This window comes from Balaenoptera borealis, assembly GCF_965194805.1.
Source record: "Balaenoptera borealis genome assembly, chromosome: 20".
Lineage (NCBI taxonomy): Eukaryota > Metazoa > Chordata > Mammalia > Artiodactyla > Balaenopteridae > Balaenoptera > Balaenoptera borealis.
The window spans coordinates 13,411,255-13,425,643 of record NC_138879.1 but is presented as its reverse complement, the minus strand read 5'-3'; positions in this window follow the sequence as shown (position 1 = coordinate 13,425,643).

The window sequence follows — 14,389 nt, the reverse complement described above, 5'->3', positions numbered from 1 at the left end:
TTTTAAAAAGGGGGATGCCTTGACGAAATGTCTGTACCTATAAATGATGTGGGAACAACAGGACAGTATGCAAACGATGAGCCTTGACTTAAACCACACACCTTACACAAGAATGAACTCAAAATGGATCATAGATTTAAATACAAAACTATAAAACTTTTAGAAGAAAACATAGAGAAAATCTTCATGAACTCGGGGTTAGGGAAGAGTTCCTAGACTTGACATCAAAAGCCCCGGGACAAACTGTGACAAACAGTGACAAACTGGACTTCATCAAAATTAAAAACTTTTGCTTGGCAAAAGACGATGTTAAGAGAATGAAAACAAGACATGAACTAGGAGAAAATATTTTCAAATCACATATCTGACAAAGACACTATCCAGAATAGAGAAAGAACGCTCAAAATACAACAGTAGAAAAGCAAATAATCCAGTTACAAGCTGGGAAAGGACTTGAACAGATGCTTCACCACAATAAAATACATGGATGGCAACTAAACCCGTGAAAATATGTTTAACATCATTAGCCATTAGGGAAATGCAAATTAAAACCATGGTGAGATACCACTACATACCAAATGGATGGAGTTAAATTACTGACAATATTGAGTGCTGATAAGAACACGGAACAATAGGAACTCTCATTCATGACTGGGAAGAATGCAAAATGGTATGGTCACCCTCAAGCACAGTTTAGCACTTCTTATAAAGTTGGACGTATATTTATGATATCACTCAGCAATTGCACTTGTGGGCATTTACCCAAAAGAAGTAAATCTTTTTAAAAATAATTAATTAATTAATTTTTGGCTGCATTGGGTCTTCTTTGTTGCTGCACGCGGCCTTTATCTAGTTGCGGCGAGCAGGGGCTACTCTTCATTTTGGTGCACGGGCTTCTCACTGCAGTGGCTTCTCTTGTTGCGGAGCACGAGCTCTAGGCACGCAGGCTTCAGTAGTTGTGGCACGCAGGCTCAGTAGTTGTGGCTCGCGGGCTCTAGAGCGCAGGCTCAGTAGTTGTGGCGCACGGGCTTAGTTGCTCCGCGGTATGTGGGATCTTCCCAGAGCAGGGCTCGAACCCATGTCCCCTGCACTGGCAGGTGGATTCTTAACCACTGCACAACCAGGGAAGCCCCAAAGAAATTAAATCTTACATTCACACAAAAACCTGTACACAGATGCACATGGCAACTCTGTTCAATAACCACACAAACCTGGAAACAACCCAAATACCCTTCAGTGGAGTAAGTGGGTTCACATAGGATGGCACACCCCACAGTGGAGCACGACCCTCCAGTGAAAGGAAGGAGCTGTGATACAGCCGGCGGCCGGGGTCCATCTCAGGTCATTACAGGAGTGAAAGGAGCTGGGCTCAAAGGTGACATTTTGCGTGATTCCATTCGTAAGAAACAAAACTATAGGGATGGTTGCCAAGGGTTGCGTGGCAGAGCGTGTGACTATAAAATGGTTTGGGGACAATGTAGCTGTCCTGTACCCATGAAGTTATTACATGAATCTATAAATGTGTTCAATTCATAGGACAGTACACCGAAGAACTATAATTTTACTGAATGCTAATTTAAAGAATTAATGTCTAAACTTAATAATGAGCAACTTTACAAGTAAAACCCCAACATCATTCCCCACTGAGCCCCCTGTGAGCCCGGGGGTGGGGGGCATGGAGCCTGTCAGATTTTGCCCAGAAGCAGGGGAGCGGGCTGCAGGTCTGCACCAGGTGGACCTGTCAGGCTCCCGGAGTCTGTTCTGGACCCGGGGCCAGCCCCGCCGAGTGGGCTCCCTCAGACTACTGAGCCCAGGCTGGCTGCTCCTGTGGGCGTGGCCTCCTCTGACCTGCCCAGCGTGCGCTTCGTTTGCACTTGGACTGACTTCAGATTTTTTCCGGTTAAATTCTGCCCTGCCTTGCTCTTGATGGAGGGTAAAGAAGGCCAAGGCTTCGGGTAGAAAAGTCCTGTGTCAGAGGCCTGAAGGGCAGGTTACAGATTCTCATCCCTCCCTTCAGCAGAGACCAAGTCACAGAGCCCATTTGTGGAAGATCCTGGCCCCTGACTCGGTGATTCCCACAGGAGGAGGTCAGCTGGAGCCACGGTTGCTTGTGTTATGCCAGGCAGGCGGCCCTGAGCAGAGCTGCCCAGGTCAGACTCTCCCAGGAGCAGAGATGCCCAGGATGACTGTCCCAGGATCAGACTCTCTCAGGGTCAGACCCTCCCAAGATCAGATCTTCCCGGGGTCAGACCCTCCCAGGATCAGAGATGCCCAGGATCAGACTCTCCCAGAATCAGACTCTCCTGGAATCAGAGCTGCCCAGGTCAGACTCTCCTGGGCATCAGGGGAGCAGCCTTGGTTCAGGACCAGCTTCTGGTGGGATCGACCCTTCATATGGCCTTGGAGACTACTGCTGGTGATAGGCAGGGTGAGGAGGGAGGCATCTGGGTGAAATTACAGGAGGACAAATGGTTGGAGCCTGGAAGGAACAAAGTGAACAGGGGTTGGGAGGAGAGGAATCAAAATCAGAGAAAAGTGGGAAATGAGGGTTTCAGGGATGTCAGATGCTCACCAGAAAAAGGGATGAAAACCACAGGGGGACGTCTGCATCCTTGGAACCTCCCAGCTCTTGTGAGCGCAGAAGGGAAGGGGGTGGGGTCCCCCAGATCTGCTTTAGGCATCAGTGGTTCTGGACCCCCTCGGAGGACATCTAGCCCCAGGGGAGACAAGAGGACCCTGACAGGAGCCTAGGGCAGCCTTGCACCCCCTCAGAGACCACGACCAACTGTGCCAGCAACCCACGGCCAGGTGAGACCCCTTGGGGTGGCCTGTGACCAACACTCAGAGAAGAGTGAACAGGCCAGGGCCTCGCACTGGGCAGGAGACCCAAACCAGAGCCAGCAACTCTTGAATCGCAGGAAGACGGAACCAAGATGAGGCAAATCTCCCTCCAACCCAATGATAATTCTGTGGACATTAGCTCCTCAAGAGTTCCTAGGAGCATGTGGTGTCAGAACTGGTGTCCAATTACTTTACCGCAGTCTTTATTTTGTTACTCTTGCAGGCTGAGAAGGGATGGGGAAGAGTTTTGGGAGGTGAGCCGAGCAGGGAGATGCTGATGAAGGGGAGTTAACCCCATAAAGAGGAGGCGAGTGAGAATGGGTGGCGGAAGGGGCAGGAGAAGACACTTCCTTACAAGTGGGCATCTGCGTCTGGGCAGCGTGGGGTGTCCACAGAACCGTCGGGATGATGTTTGTCTAGTTCAGACAGCCCCAGAAGCCATCAGCCACATAGGAGGCACCTACAGCATCTCCTCTTCCTCATCCTGGGCCCCCATCTCAGGGAAAGGGGGTGCTGTCAGAGCTTGGGCCCAACACCCTGGTTACTGGGGGTGAGTGCGGGGACCTGAGGGTTCCTCATCTCTGTCCCCATTCCCACCCTGCTCTCAGTCCCCAGTGATCTGTCTCCATCTATCTATCTATCAATCATCTATCATCTATCATCAATCTGCATGAACAAGGTCAAGTCAACAGGCTTTAAAGTACATTATCACATCACATGTTTTCTGCTCCAGTGTGTGTGTGTGTGTGTGTGTGTGTGTGTGTGTGTGTGTGTGTGACAGAGAGAGAGAGGGGATCGGGGGCCGGAGAGAAAGGACAAAGGAACTGTGTTAAACGGGTCTTCCTGCTCTAAGGGCCTCAGTCTCCTCACCTATAAAGCAGATGGTAGCACTTCCAGCACCTCCAAGATGCGAGTGAGCGGTAAAGCACGTCCTAGCCTTCTGTGAGGCAAGCAAGATGGTTCTCTCTGGGGGACCAGAGGGGGAGAGGATTAACCACCAACTCCGTAACTGAGTAACCAGCAAATCTTGATTAGAACAAAGCAGCAGGTGGAAAGTTACGGGAGCCAATGTCAGCACCAGGGGGTGAAATCTGGGATTTTTCAACTCCAAGGGGACAATCCAGGTAAGGGAAAAATTCTCTCTCTGGGGCTGGGTTGAGAAACTAATTGGGTGAAGTAATGAGTTGAAATAGACTCGACCAAGTGCCAAGTTGTAGCTGAGTGTCCTGGAGACTGGAGGTCTGGTTCAAACTTTTACGTATTTTTAGGTGAACTGTTACAGTGTTGTCTTCAGTTAGAGCGAGCTTTTACAGAGAATGACAGCATGCTCCTGATTAAAGAAGGAGCAAGGCCCAGGAATGCCCCCAGTGTGGAGGGCGCTGCTGCCTGGGTCCGGAAGGGCTTGTGGGGCTAAGCAGGCTGGGGATGCGCGTTCAGGCAGTGGAAATGCAGAAGCCCAGAGTCAGAGAGACTGTGCAGCTGGGTGAAAAAGCCATGCACTATCTCGAGTGGAATCCAAGGTACACACTAATAAGCCACGCAAAACTTGCATCTGGTTCCCCCAAATATTCTTTTCCACCCTCTGCAGCCTGTTCACTCTCTTGGGGTGTCCTGCCAAGGGTCACCTCGTAGACTAGAGCTCAGGCCACGTCCTTGGATTTCCTGGTGCGTCCATGGGATCAGCTGGCCCGTCCCATGGGAGCCTGTGTCCTTACCTGGACCTTGCTTTATCAAGGAGGAAGCCTCGACTCTGGGGCCTGCAAAGGGAATGGGCCGGGCAGGGAGCAGGGTTGGAAGGCTTAGCCGGTCACCGTGGCTCAGCGTCCAGCCCTCCTGCACTCGCCCACTCCAAGAGGAAGTCTGGGAACGGAGCCCAGCTCCTGGCGCCAAAGCTTTGCTTCTGCCCTTCCTGACTCTAGAAATTGGGGTCCAGGTCCCTGGCCTTACCAGTCTGCACCCCTACCCGCTGTCTGAACCTGTCCTGGGGCTCTGGGAACCTTGGGTTTGGGCAGATAGATGCATGCCCAGGGCTGGTGCCCAGCGCACACTGAGGCTCCCTGTGGCCAGCAGGTGGCGCTGCAGGAGCACTGGCGGGGCAGCGGGCTGGGCCCACGTCCTGCAGCCCTGGCTGGAGCCCCAGGTGGTGCCTGAGGCTCCCCTGCTGGCTGGGGAGTGTGGGCTCAGGGTGAGGGGTCGGGCCGCAGTGCAGAGAGGGCTGCGACGTCAGAGGGTGTCCCAACGTAGAGGCCGGAGCTCTGGGAAGCCCTCCGCCACTTTCCCATGTTTTCTGCCCTCTGTGTCCGATGCTTCCGGTGTGGTTCCACTTAGGCAACCTGGTCAGCCCTTGATGCCCGTTTCATGGATAAGAAGGTAGAGGCTCAGGTCAGGGGCAGGACCCAGGGTGCACATGTCACGGCCCTGCTGCGTCCGAGGCAGAGAGTCAGCATGTTCCCACCATTTCTGTCCCAAGCCCCTGGGTCTCAGGTCGGCCTGGGGCCCTCGGTCTCCAGCCCGTCCACCAGGCTGAGGGTGTGTACAGTGCCGGCATGGGTGGGTGTCTGTGAGCGTGTCGGGGTGTGAGGTGGGGGTGTGTTTCTTGTGGGTGAGTGTGAGTGTTCTGAGTGTATCTCACGGTGTGTGTATCTCACAGTGTGTGCGCCAGGCGTGCGTGTCTGTGTATCCAAGTGTGCATGTAGTTCCTGGGTCTATCTGAGCCTGTACGCTTCATCTCTTCCTCAGTCTAAGATACTCAGACAAGTTGTCTCACAAAAGCTTCCGCAAGACGGGTCCAAGCCATTTCCTCTGCTCAAAGGGGGCACCAGCGTCTGCAGGTGGAGATGTCCCCACCCTTCATGTGACTTCACTTGACACCATCCCTGCTAACCCTGGCGGTGCCCCAGGGATGACGACAATTCATGTGACTTCACTTGACACCATCCCTGCTGACCCTGGAGGTGCCCCAGGGATGACGACAATTCTTGGAAGGGGATGCTCGGTGAAACTCATCAAGTCCCCTTTGCTTCCAGGAGCAGCAGTAACTTTACTCACATTCGGCAAGTCCAAGTTGCCTCAGTTTGGAAGTCATGTGGCTGGGCTTCCTGGAGCTCGAGCGTGACTCAGCTCGCGAAGGCTCCGGGCTGCACTCCATCCACCCACAGCCCTCGGAGGCTGGCCACATCGCGCCTCTGCGGGCCCAGCACGCGGGTCCTGCTCCCTGCCGCCCTCACCCAACCTCCTCGGGAACACCTCACCTGCCGCCACCCTATCCTGGGGGGGTACATGGGGCGCGGAGGGTGGGCTCTACAAGCCCCCCAGCCCCGTAGGTGATTAGGACAAGCTGGGCACTGGCAGGTCAAGGGGTGAGAGAGGAGGGGCTGGACGGCTGCAGAGCCGGGAATGAGGGGCCATGGGGCCTGGCCAGCTACTGGTCTCTCCTGGGATTTCCAACATCAGTTGGTGCCCCAGCAAACCTGTGTGGGAGCAGGAGGGCTGAGTCACAGGCGCTTGGTCAGCCTGTAATGAGAGACGTTTTAAAATATGCAACGTGAGAGAGAAGTTCCGGGTAGACCCTGCCTAGAGAGAGGACCCCGGGTGTGTGCATTTTGCTAACGGAAAGAGGCTCAGAGGGGACAAGAGGCCATAAGCAGAAACTTGGGCAGGCCCATGGGTCCCACCAGCCTGCCCAGAAAGTGACACTCTGGAAGCGCACCTGAGACTGCCCAGTCTGTGCCCAGTTGCACTGCCCTGAATGTGCCCGGTGGGCAGCAATCAGGTCCCCAGCCTCGCGTTCCCTGCGCACCTGCTGCGGGGCCGTCTTTCCAGACTTTGGACTTCACCTGCTCTCAGGGCAGGGCTGAGCCCGAACCTGTCTGCTCTGGTCATCTCAGGAGAGGGTTTAGAGCTCCTGCAGGCAGCATGTCAGTGGGGGCCCAGGGCCTGCCCAGAATGCCCACCCCAGTCCAGATTCCCGTCACTCACACCCCTCACTGCCCAGACCCCTACCTACATGCTCCCAGGGGGATTCTCGACAGTGCCTCTGGCTGCATGTCCTGTGTTCCAGCCCAGCTTGGATGCGTCCCAACCAGGTGGTGTTGGGCAGGCTGCTCTCCAGGGAATGCAGGAAGGGGTGTCTGAGCCCAGAGTACATGCCCTCCTCTGTACAGACGAGAATGCGGCCCCGTGGGTGCAGTGTTCTGTGGTCCTCGGACCGAGGAAGGCTCCTGTGACCCTGGTTGCCCCAGTTGTCCTCCGCTGGCCTCTGGGAAGGTCTTCCCTACCCCGACCCCACCCCCAACCCTGCCGCCAGCCAACGTCTGCTCGGGGGAGCCCAAAGGGATGCTCAGTATCAACACCATCTCCATCAGACTGACGGAAGTCAGAAGTCGGTGTGGAGGGCCTGTGCCCTCTTGCAGAAGGATGGGTGGGAGTACTTGTGAGCAGTGCCCCCTCTGGTTTCCATTCGGTGCCATTGGTCCCCATAAACTCACCAGGAACAGGAGGCATTCTTGCCGAAAGCACAGAACGGGATGCCGGGGCATTCTGCAGACCCCACCCCCAGAGCTTCCATCCACCTGCCCGGAAGCAGTTCGTACCCCTGCACCCAGGCTGTTCTGATTTTGGGGGTCCCTGGCATGTCTGATGGGCCTCAGCCCACGAGGGGTCAAAGGCTCAGCAGAGGAGGCTGGGATCAACCCTGCGAGCCCTGCTGCTCTGGGGCTGTGCTGGGTCCGTGAGAGCTGAGACGGCAGAGGAAGGGCCACTGACAAGGGAGCTGCTTGGGGAGGGGCCCGCCGCCCTGCTCCGACCTCCCCACCGCTGGCTGTTGCCTTGACCCACTGCTGCCCTGAGTCTAAGACCTCTTTGTTGACAAGCAGCCGTTCCCTTGCCCCAGCCCTAATCCAGCTCCAATTAGAGGGAGAACATGTGCTTTGACTGAATGGCCTGGCTGGTGGCAGAGCCTGAAGGCGTGCTCACCCGCTGGCCCGCTGGCCTAGCACAGGGGCCCTTCCTCGGTTTGCGGAATGTGGCTTTGAGAGCTGTGGCCACTCCATACAGAAGCCAGAGTGCCCAAGGGGCACCTCTGCAGCCTCAGCACCCCCTCCACAGCCAGAGAGAAGAGAATGGAAGGAGTGAGGGAGGCTGAAGATGGAGGAGGGTCAGGTCGCACCGGCCGGGGGGTCAGGAGGAGGGCAGCCTCTGCATCTAGGTGAGGGGGACTTGGAGGGGTTCTCCCAGCTTGCCAGGAGAGGGTTTCCTCCAGCTGGAAAACTGGCTTTTCAGTGGAGTTGTAGCTTCTGGAGGCACAGGTGGAGGGGGTGGGCAGTGATAGTCAGGGAGGGGTCATGAGCAGGGTCTTATCAACGTCATCTCAGCCTCACCCACCCAGAGCACCTAATGTGATGCTCATGGCCACTCTGGGTGGGCTGGGCTGCCCTCATGTGACCTCATAGCCCCTGGCCAGGAGCCAAGCAGCCTGTCCTTTCAGGATGCCAAGCTTGCCCTAGGCCTGTCCTGCTCTGATGGTTTCTGTGCCATCTCAGTCCCTGCTGTGTGGCATTGGGCAAGTTCCCCAACCTCTCTGTGCCTATTTCTTCTTCATCGGTAAATTGGGTGTGATTGGACGACAAGATGCCCAGGACCTGTCAAATGCTTGGAGCAGAGCCCAGGGTGGGCTCTTCCTTCCCGGAGCCAGACTGGTCTGTGAACTCTGCGGTGTGAGCCCAGGAAGATGAGGAGGTGGTGGCCAGCCGCGGCAGAGGTACATCTCACAGAAGAAGCCTTTGGGGAGCGCTCCCTCCATGTCCTGAATTTTCTTCCTTTTGTGCATTAGCAAGTTGGCACAGAAATAGCCGGCGCTTCGTAGATCTACGTGATGAAGGTTCTGGACCTTAAATGATGGGCTTTGGGGTGGCGATTGAGCAGTCCCTGAGGTTCGAGGATGAGCTCCCACACGGTGAGTGCCTGGGGCAGGCAATCAAGGACTCGGCAGTCTAGAAACAGTGGAGAAATAGATGACAAGGGAAGAAAGGGGTGGGGACAGGCTGGATGGACACTCAGTGCCCCTGGCTAAGGTTGTCACCAAAACCTGGAGGGAAGGCTGAGACCACTCCCAGGTCTCGCCTCTGTGGCTGCCCAGCTTGGAGTCTGATCTTATCAAAGTTGTGTTGCTCAAAGATCCTCTTCAGGCAGTACCAGGAACAGGGTCCTGAACAGTGCGGACCCGGCCACGTGCGATTAAGATTCAGGTTCACAGAGACAGGCCCTGACCAGTGCGCTGGCCTCATGGGGAGCTAGGAGCCTGGGGAAGGTTTTCACAGTTGATAACTGTGTTCAGGTGCTGTGCTTTGCCATTTAAACATTTTAAAAAGAAAGCCAGCCATCCCAATATTTACCATACGGTAAAGTCCATGGCCAGACAGGGCAGTGTGGACAAGCAGGGACTGGGCCTGCGACACAAGAGGTCCGAGGCTGAGCTGGGAGGCTTCCAGGCCAGAGTCAGTGATGCTTAACTCCGTCCATGCCGTGAAGCTCCATATCCACCTGCTGCTTAGTCACAGGCTTGGAAACAGTAAGATGTTCTGTAAAGCTCAAACACACATTCCATTGCTGGGTCAGTGAGGGCAGGGCTGGTTCTTTGCTGAGCCCAGGATGGGCCGTTACAGGTGTGGACAGGGGAGAGCTGGCCGGGAACAGATCCCGGCATCTGCCCCGCCTGGCACTGCTCAGCAGGAGGGACTGGAGGAGACAGTGACCCCTTGGCAATGGTTCTGCAGCCAGACACAGATGCGAGGGTCCCAGTATCACCCAAACGCTGGCCAACCAGGGACTGACCCCAAAAGCACTTCCCCACCCAGTGTCTCTAGCCTGGATCCAGGTACCTGGGCTTGGAGTATTGAAGAGAAATCATACCCCTGGTCTCGGAAGAGGTGCCTTCCCTGAGCTCAGGCCATTCGAGATGTTTGGATTCAGAAACCCAGGAAGAGCATGAGAGGAGGTCAAGGGTGAGAAATGAGACACCAGCATCCCAGCCAGTGGAGACAGTCAACAACCCTGGGTGCTAGGGTAAGAGGTCAGAAACCAAGTCCGCACCTGTAGGTGGGGGGAGAGGAGAAGGGTCTGATTCACTCAGGAGCGCCGCCCTTGAACCACACGGGAGGGGCAGGAGTGGGATGGGTGGGGGCCACAGGAGCACACGAGGATTTGGAGAGCACAGCTGTCACCCCCTCCCAGGGAGATCACAGCTGTACCTCCACGTCCTGGGGAATCTCTGAATCTCGCCAGCCCTTTGCGAATGGTAACGTCCACCCCTCAGCCTTGCTTGGAATGGTGAAGGCATCAGGAGCCATGGGCAAGCCCAAGCCCCATTTAGCACCCCCTTCAGCCCCAGCCATCTGGCTCCCCCCTCTCTCCGCCTGGGTTGCTAGTAGCCAGTGAGTACCTGCTAGGTCCCGGCAAGACGAGAGCGGCTGGAAGGCAGAGAACAGGCCCCCCGCCCCCCTGGCCTCCTCACGCCAAACCATGTGCACGTGTGCATGAAGGCGTGTGCATGTGTGCGCGTGCATGTGGACACCCGTGGAAGCCCAGGAGGGTATACGAGCATGTGCACGTGTGAGCACATGGGGGTGAGTGTGTGTGTGTGCATATGTGCACACACACACAAGTGTGAGCACTCACGCATTTGTGATGACTGGGCAGGGGCTGGGCTGCTGTTTTTCCTGGTTCACTTTCAGGCTGAGCTGAGCGAATAAACTCTTCTTTCTCCCTCTGGGGGCCTCTCCCCAGGAGGGGGGGTCTAGAACCTCCTGATTCCTTTAGTTTTCAGACCCTAAATCTCAGGGCACAGAGTCCACAAGCTTTTGAGGACCTATGAAACTGTTGAGGCTCGGGGAGACCACTTTTACTGGCTCGAAAATATGAAAACTGCTTTTGAGTTTTGCAGCCACTATCTGGGGACACGCCACAGGTGTGTGTTTTGGGGATTTCCTGGGAAGGGCGTGTTCCCGAACATGCCTCCTCCCCAGCCAACGTGGCTTCCCTTCTCCCCTCAGCCCCCGTACTCCCCAGGACCCCACCCAGCCAGGAGGCAGAGAGAGGCCCTGACTCAGGCAGAGCTGGGCCAGCTCACCTCCTCTGCTGCCTTCCCGCCGAGCTGACCCGGATGTCCAGAGCGCTGCCTGTGATGAGCTGGAACCCCACCCGCCTCCACGGCCACGTGCCTCCGGCCTGGGGCTCGGGGAGGAGGTCCAGCCCAGTGCAGGCCCCCAGGGAGGTGTCCCTGCCCCCGGGAACGGGGGTGAAAGGCATGTGGGACTTCCTCAGCGCTTGCTGGCCTTTCCGTCAACTCTGAGCTGAGTTTTTCTCAAGTTCACATTCAACATTGACTTAGGCTCACGAGGCAAATGATTTGCCTGCTGGCTCTGCAGCTCACGGGCTGGCGCTGGGTGGTCCTTATCCTCCCTGGGCTCTTCCCCCTCCACCCCCTACCCTGTAAGCGAGAAGCCTGTGGCCGGGTAGTGCCAAGGGCCCTCAGGCTAATACTGTGAAAACACTCAGAGGACTTCAACCCCAAAAGTCACTCGAGGACACTGGTCCACTCCTCTAACCTGCACCGCGCATCCAGAGTCAGAGCCTTTCTCTGTAATGACTGCACGAAAACTAAGGTCCACGGCCTCAGTCGGCAGGCCTCATGGGGCTGCAGTGGCCTCAGCACCTGCTCCCCTGACTGGCAGAACCACAGCTGCTACTGTCACTGCAGCTGGGCCCATGCTGACATCCTGGGTCTCAGGCAACTGTATAGCACGGGGGTGAAATTTCTGCTTATTCATGTGTCCACATAGATCTGGAGATCTCACAAGAAACCAGAGGCCTTGTGCCCAGGCTCTTGGGGCAATGCTCACCATTCCCCACCAGGGTGAAGGCACAGGTGGACATGGGCTCTGCCCACCAAGCCAACCAGCCTGAAAATCTACCTGTGTGCTGTGCTCTGTCCCCAGGGACCAGGGTCCCTGGCAGGGATGACCTGTGAAGCACTTGCATGTGTGTCACTCGTTGGTAAGGTCCTGTGGTTGGTAAGAAGATCCGAACCAGGAACAAACACCTAGCAATTAGCTACGTGTGCAAAAGTGCAGGCAGCTCAGGGCAGCTGGGAACCTCTGCCTGGCTGGGTGTGGGGTGCAGCCTGAGGGATCTGCCTTCCTGAAGCCCCCCAAGAGCGGCCCAAAGACTGTGGAGTCGGCCTCCACTTTCCTGTTACTGGGGATGAGCCTGATTCATGTGTTTCCTGTGACAGCCACTACATCATCACATCCGCTCTGAGAACTATTTTTAACTGATTTATGTATTTCTTATACGCGGAACACATCAACTTCTGTCTTAGTCCATTTTACAGGAAAGTGTTGCAACGGTGCTCAGCTCAGCAACATTCATAGCCACGGAGCAGCAGGGGAAGCCCGTCTCGCCTCCCAAGTCTCGCAAAAATTAATAAAGTTGCAAATGCGAGGCAGGCTCGAATGTAAAGGAGGAAACTCAATCGTTTTCTCCTCGTGTAGAATTCAACAAGCCCGTTTTGAAAAGAGCACGCTGTTTCTTTACATTCTTGCAGCAGGTTCTTGGGGCCTCCGCTGTTGCTGCCAGCGCTCCCAGACTGACCTCCCCGAGCTGCTGTCTGGTTGGGGAGCCCCGTCCCTCCGCCCCCTCCGTGCCCATCCTTGAGGCGGTGGGCCTTGGGAGGGCGCCGTGGGCACCCCGCACAGCCCCTCCTCCGTCAGACAAGGAGAGCTCGGGAGAGAAGTCCCACCATGGTCAGCGGGGCGGTTTGGGCCTGGGGCTCCTGGCCAAGCTCCATCCCTCAGTGGTCCAGGCCGCCCAGGTGATGCTCTCGGCAGTGGTGGTCTGGGGAGGGTCCTGACTCAATCCCCATGACTCACACCCTCACCTCCCACTCTTGGCCAGGCCCCTCTACTTCTCACCTTTCTTAGCCTCTCCCCTCATGTCCAGTTCCAGCTTTCGGGGCCTCCGTGGGCTTTGTCAAAGTCTGGCTGGACATGACAACATTGTGACTGTTTTGTCCCTAGAGGCCTCCAGCAGCCTGGTTGGGCTGTCTCCGTCCTGAGGTCACCAGGGTGAGGGGGTTCCTGCAGAGCGTAGGTGCTGGTCTCACTCCGGTAGAGTGAGAGGCTCTGGTTTTTCTTCCCCCTCCTGATCCTACCCTCAACCCCCTCTCTTCTAGAAGCAGCAGGAAGAGGTGGGGACCCCAGGCTGGGGAACCACGTGAAGGCTGTGGATTCTCCCAGGACGCGATGCAGTCTCCCTCAGACCACCTGGCTCACTCCTGAGTCATTCACACACAGGTGCTCACTTAATCCGCATGAGAACCATCTGGAGAAGAGGAAACTGAGGCTCAGGCAGGCTCAGCAATACCCGCCCCCAGCCCCGCCAGCCGTGAAGGGCAGGGCATGGATTCCAGCCCAGGAAGCCCTGCTCCAGAGCCTGTGCTCCGAGCCCCCATGCTATAATTTGTGTCCTCCAGGGCTCGTGATATCTAAGATTTAATGTGGAAGAACGGTTCCACTCTGTCTTACCCCATACCCCAAAATAAACTAAGATAGATTAAAGGCATAATTACAAAAGCACTGGAAGAAAATACAAGAGCATATGTGCACATTCTCGGGAAGGCAGGCAAGATGCAAAATCCAAAGCCTTTAAAGGAAACCACTGACAAATCTGACAACATAAAATTTGAGGACAGCTATGTGATGGAAGAAAAAAACCCACCATTAGTAAGGTAAAATATTAAGCAACAGATTAGGAACAAATATCTGCAGGGAAAATACAAGGGCTGATATTCATCATGTATAAAGAATTCCTGCAAAGCAGTAAGAAGAAAACCAACAACCCAACAGAAAAGTGGCAAAGGAGAACAAAAAAGATATAAAAACACCTTAATGAATACCACAAAATATTCATTCTCCGTATTAATCATAGACGTGAGAAGTTGAAAACTACTTAATGACAAGAATCAGTGCTGGTTAGGTGAGGAAAAGGGGGTCACTCACAAACCATACGCAGGGGCGTGAATCAGAACAGCCTTTTGTAAGGCGACTTGGCGCCTCTACCAGAAATTTAAATGCACCTACCCTGTGACCCCTGCCCTGTGGAAAGACGTCTGTGCTGGGATGTTTGAGGCCACGTCTGGAAACAGACCCTGAGAGGCCCAAGCCCTGAGTTTCACCTTCTAGGGAGGCCAGTTGTCATGGAGAACTCAGAGCTCTGAGCGGTGGCCGTGGGGTCTGAGACCCTTGAAGGCCAGCGGGCTGGGAGTCTGGCAGGGAGGCCGGTGGGGGGTCTGGAGGCAGGGAGGCCATCCCTGCCTGCAGACCCTGTGTCTGGCTGTGTCTGAGGGGCTGTGGACATGTGGCTGGGACTGTGGCCTGTCTTGGACTCTGAGGGGCCACCATCAACTCTGGTGGAGACATAGACTGGGCAGCAGCGATGGGGTCCTGAGGACGGGGCAGTAGGGCCTGACTCTCCTGGTCTCGGGGAGGTACGT